At 36.5% G+C, this 5,976-nt stretch overlaps 1 protein-coding gene across 1 annotated transcript in view; it reads left to right on the forward strand.

Moving 5' to 3' along the window:
* The window catches only part of LOC121386919, a 10,891-nt gene extending 6,265 nt beyond the window's left edge, over nt 1-4,626 (forward strand). Inside the window, exon 5 of the mRNA XM_041517969.1 lies at nt 4,012-4,626. The gene's annotated coding sequence lies outside the window, so the exon portion shown is untranslated. The remainder of the gene's footprint in view (nt 1-4,011) is intronic.
* Nucleotides 4,627-5,976: the final 1,350 nt, after the last annotated feature.

The raw sequence follows: 5,976 nt of genomic DNA on the forward strand, positions 1-5,976 counted from the left end.
TATTTATATTTGGTTTAGACGGACAGAAAGATGGTAAGTAACGCTTTCTTTCATTCTTAAAAAACAAAAATGTAAATATATAATGAAACACATCTCCGATATCGTAATTATTACACAATGGACATATTCTATTTTGTAGTGGTACATTTTTCCATCTGCCCGTTTCAGTTAGAAGATTATTGTTTGATAATCTGAAGCGTAATAATGGACACCAATGTTTTCTCTCTATAACTGTGATGTATGTCTCAAATTCAACAGTATTTTAACATAATTTATAATTTGAAGCTTTGGATGAGTTATCAATATAAGTATACCATGATTGTAAGTATTGGTCCGTAAGCTTTGCATTAATATACGTTTTCAACATGGAAGCACTAGTAATAGCATGCATTGTGATAACCATATATATGTACAACCAATATCATCTAAAACAGATTTAACATACATAATCCATTTGTGATTATAAAAGTTATTATTAACATCATTCTGTAATAATGTGTACACCAATAATGACAACTTGGACTGTTTTCCAGTAATTAGTCGATACCAGAAAAGTATCATTCTTATTTTTACGGTAATATATACTGGGTAACGTCCAAGCTCTCCATATAATATATACAATGGTGTAGATTTTCTTACACGTAATAACAATTTTATAAACTGGTTACATAATTGTTCAGTTAATGACAAATTTTCAAAACCCCATATTTCGCTGCGATATAATAAGACTGGTAAAACCATGCAGTCAAATAATTTTAGTTGGCACTGGATAGAAATATTATGACATCTGCCTTCTGTTAGAATAAAAAACATAGCCTTTTGTGCTTGTGTATATAACATGTTTTTTGCCTTAGTAAATCTATTCGATTTGTGAAATATAATACCAATATATTTATAACTTTCTACGTTATCAAGCTTTGATTTTCCAAGGTTAAACACCTTTTTGTAATTTTTCTTGTTCCTACTAAAGATTAAGACCTTTGTCTTGTTACAATTTACTGTTAGTTTCCATTTTGTGCAATACGAATCGAATATATTCAGTGAGTTTTATGCATATCTTGGTAATTATCTGCAAGGAGTACAGTGGCATCAGCATAGAGTAAAACAAAAAGAACAATTGACGTATGGATTAAAGAATCACTGAATAATTCGCCTATGTCTATACCATGGCAGTCATTCATTTTAAATGTATCTTCAAGATCATTAAGAAACAAAGAAAATAACAAAGGGGATCAATTTTCACCTTGTCTTACACCAACACAGCAGGGAAAATAATCTGTCATAGAATTATGTGCGCTGACACAATATTTGATATTCTGGTACATATTATAAATTACTTGAAAACATTTACCATTTATACCATTTTTAAGTAATGTATCCCAAAGTCCAATTCTCCAAACTGAATCAAAAGCTTTGTTAAAATCTATAAAAGTACAAACAAGTGTTTTCTTCCATGCTTTCATCAGTTCTATTAATCCATATAGTGTAAAGTTATGATCATTTGTTGAATAATCTTTCCTGAATCCTGCTTGAACTTCAGATAATATATCATTCGTTTCTAGATACACTTTTAGTCTATTATTTAACACGGCAGTAAACAGTTTTCCAAGACAACTGAGTAGTGTAATAGGTCTATAATTTTCAGGATTATCTTTATCTCCACTTTTAGAAATTGGCTTGATTATACCAACTAACCATGAGTCAGGAAAGATACCGTTTTCAAATACTAAATTAAAAAGTTTGACATATACAGGAATCATACAGTCAATAGTTTGCTTAATATATTCATTAATTATATTGTCGAGACCCGAAGCTTTGTTATTCTTAAGTTTTTTAACAACTGTAAGTATTTCTTCTTGTAATATAGGGCTATCTAAGATACAGTTACTTTCTAAATCTTTAATAAAGTCTAGTTCGAGAGTTGTGTCAACATTGCTGTTTACTTCTTTAAAGTATTGATACAATGTTTCTGATGGTGGCAAATTACAGTCACTTTTTTTTTTTTTTTAAAGTTTCCAAAAAGCTCGCGTGTCGTGACGGTTGAGATCTGTGAGTTTCTGTTCTGTTTTCCAGTTATGTCTTCTTAAATGTTTTACTATTACATTCTTGTATCGTTTACCCACACATTGTTACTATTACTTGAACCTATACACAGTAACATCAAGTCACTGACTAGGTGTACAAAACACCCACACACTGTTACTGTTACTTGATTCTATACACAGTAACACCAGCTCACTGACAAGGTTTACAATACCCTACATACCGCTATTTAATCCTTCAACTTTTCTGCTCGCTGGTCTTGTTTATACAGATGGGTAAGTTGTTCAGAATGTTAACATCTTTCCTACAAAATAGGTGTTGTACGTTTGCATTGTCTGGACTATAGCTGATACTATTAGAACTGTGGCAAGATGTTACACCTAAGATCAGTTAACACTGCAATTAAAGAATAAATGTATTTCTTCTTCAATGTTGCCTAAGTTGCATATATTGCATAACCTCACAGTAATATGCATGTTGGTATGCCTACCATCTTGAGTATTAAGATTATGATTTTAAACAAAGGAAAGGTGACACTATATACTGATGGGGGAAAAAACCCCAGAAACACGCAAGTTCAGTGTTGGTAATATAACTGTTGTATCTGTATACCAAATGTTGTAACATATGACACACTACTACCTCATTGTACTGTCTAAATAATGTATGGTTAAAATTGGGTCAACCGTGAGCACGTGCGAAGCTGCGTGTGATTTACCGATTTGTAAAGAAAGCGTGCATACGGGCCACTGCCAATAGTTATGGACTTTGAACACAATACCAAATCGAAGTTTTGAACAGTACACATCGAGTGCACATTTCATTTCAACTCAATTGAAAAAGAAAATGCCGCGAATATTACAAGTTGATAGGTGTAGGACTATTGCTCGAATTATGCAGGGACAATCACAACGTAGCGTCGTCCAGCAATTTGGGGTACATAAGTCAACGATACTTCGTTTAGTTGGGCGTCTCAGAGCCACAGGATGATTAGTGGACCGTCCCAGGAACAGATGTCCGCACGTTACGTTGCCACGACAGATATAGGCACACATCTCAAACACGTCCGTAACGAACTCCAGACAGCTACGGAGACGGTGAGTCAGGTTGTAAGCAGTCATAGTCGCCTAGTTTGTCCACGAACGGTTAGGATCCGGTTGAGGTAGTTCAACTTAAGGCCACGACGTCTCTACGTTGGTCCGCAACTTACACACAGGCTGCGTCAACGTTGATTGCAATACGTGTGTGCACATGCACCAAATTTGTGTTAATCACTGTATATTATGGATGGGGGGAGGGGGTTAATTTTTCATTGCGTGAAACCACCTCTCGTGGTCATCCAGGGTAATCTTACATCACGTAAGATATCGACATATGGTCATCAGGCCTCACGTTATTACACGTATCCATGCGATGCAGTATGACGATGAGAAGCCGCACGTCGCAAAAGTTTGTCTTAAGTACTTCAACCAAAAGATGTTTCAGTTCTCGATTGGCTACACTACATTCCTGATTTTAAACCGATCGAGCATTTGTGGGACGAGCTGGACAGGAGGGCCAGAAAGCGCGTCAACGTGCTAAACAACGTCGCTCAGCGCATGCAGGCACTTCTTCATGAGTGGAATAATTTCCCACAAAGGGCCATAACCAACTTCATTGGGTCAGTGGTAAGGAGAGTTAGAGTAGCGACTGCAGCCCGGGGTGGGCACAGAGCTGGTGCTTTATAATGGAATAAAATTAAGCGTTATAGACCGAATATCTGCTTCCCAGTTTTGTTGGCAACACAACTGCATATACAGAGAGAGAGAGAGAGAGAGAGAGAGAGAGAGAGAGAGAGAGAGAGAGAGAGAGAGAGAGAGAGAGAGAGAGAGAGAGAGAGAGAGAGAGATGCATACATGCATACACACATGCATACATACATACATTATGTATGCAGAAATGTAACCAAATATTTTTTATTTTCTTTAGATCTACGTGGATGGAGTGTTCTTCGTTAGCAGACTGTATTACGGTGTTGACTTCACGCTGATCAACGAGGTTACCATCATGAGGGGAGCCATCGTTGACTTAGTTAAAATATATAACTGACCTTAGGAAAGAAAGCTGCACTGTTTGTGACAGAATTATGTACTAATAACACATACCAACAATAGAATGAAACAAATAAAGGTTGTTTCGTTTAACGACCCCACTAGAGCATATTGATTGTCAAACATATGGTAATTTTGAAATATAGTCTAAGAGAAGAAACTGGCTACATTTCCCCATTAGGTCAGGTCAGGTCGTAGTGCAAGGGATACCAGCAGCCCGACCAGGGTCGGTAGCGGGCTGGGGCAATTTTGTTGCTATTGAATTTAGATTATCCATTAGGATTAAAGTGAAAAGGAAATATAGCGCAGCTTTTATGAAGAAACGTTTTTTTGAACGGTTCGTCGAAAGGTAAAAAGGGGAGTTATTTGTTAGTTTTGAACTTAGTATGCCGATAGTAGCTTTTGTCCCATTAGTAACAAGGAATCGTTTATATGTACCATCCCGGGGGTGTTGTGGGCGGCGAGACGTAGCCCAGTGGTAATGCGCTTGCTTGATGCACAGTCGGTTTGGGATAGATCCCCGTCAGTGAACCACGACTAGTACATCAAAGGCCGTCGTATGCGCAATCCTGTCTATGGGATAGTGCATATAACAGATCCCTTGCTGCTGATCGAAAAGAGTAGCCCATGAAGTGCCGACAGCGGGTTTCCTCCCCCAATATCTGTGTGGTCCTTAACCATATGTCCAACGACATATAACCGTACACAAAATGTGTTGAATGCGTCGTTAAATAAACCGTGTCCTTCCTTCCTTCCATCCAAGAGACAAGATAACACAAAACACTGGATGGAACGAAAAATATACCAATAGTCCCACAGACAGGGATTGGTCCCAAACCATCCGCGCATCAAGTGGGCGCTTTACCACTGGGCTACGTCTCGCCCGACAAGGGAATGAAGGTATAATTAGTGTATTGTATTACAACATATTGCATTGTATAATATTCTGTTTTCTCTGCTTTGCACATTTGTATTTCATTTCGTTAATTGAATGTATGTTAACGAGAGCACGTGCACGAGGACAGTAAAATAGTGTTAGGTGTCTGTAGAAGCCAGTAAGTTGCTGTCGCTGCCAAGTGGACTTCTAGAAGCATTTTGTGTATCTTGATTAAAACCTTCTGTGGGTTTCTTTTCATATTCCTTTATATATTGTATAACACATTATTTACCAGTTATTATCAAATTTGAAGCCCGAGTGAAGTAAGTTTGATTTGTCACAAAACAATTTAGTACTGGACAGAAAAATATATATTATTTATTTTTACATTTAGTAGTAATTATTTGCATATTTGTTGGTATTGTGTGATGTCTGGACTATTCCATTTATCATAGTTATTGTTTAATGAACTTGTTAGTAGTGCAGTTTGTCGTCTCATGCACTATAGGCAAACCCGGAATTGCGTAACTAGTGTTATTAGTGATCGTTTGGATTCATAATGCGAGCTACATTTAGTTGTATTGCATAATAATATGTTTATAGTGTATCAAACTATGTTTGTAAATAGTTGCCGTGCTTTACTTATGGAATATTAGTATATTACGATCGCTATATGTTCTAATTTAATGTTAAAGTCCGTGTTTCGGCTTTGCGGTCATCGATTTAATTAAAAGCTATGACAAGACGTTAACACTAATATTATTGATGTAGATATTTCCATAATTGCAAAGTGTGTGTACCTATACAATGAAAACATCCCACGGGCTCATAAATAAACCAGGGATATATTTCCGTTTGATTGACTGTTTTAGCATGGCTGCCGGGATTGATCTCGCATTCAGTAAAGTTTATTTTCCTCCAAAATTTGTACGATCGATTAGCTATTTTCTTAGTTAAACATATACT

This window comes from Gigantopelta aegis, chromosome 12 (genome assembly GCF_016097555.1).
Source record: "Gigantopelta aegis isolate Gae_Host chromosome 12, Gae_host_genome, whole genome shotgun sequence".
NCBI classification, from domain to species: domain Eukaryota; kingdom Metazoa; phylum Mollusca; class Gastropoda; order Neomphalida; family Peltospiridae; genus Gigantopelta; species Gigantopelta aegis.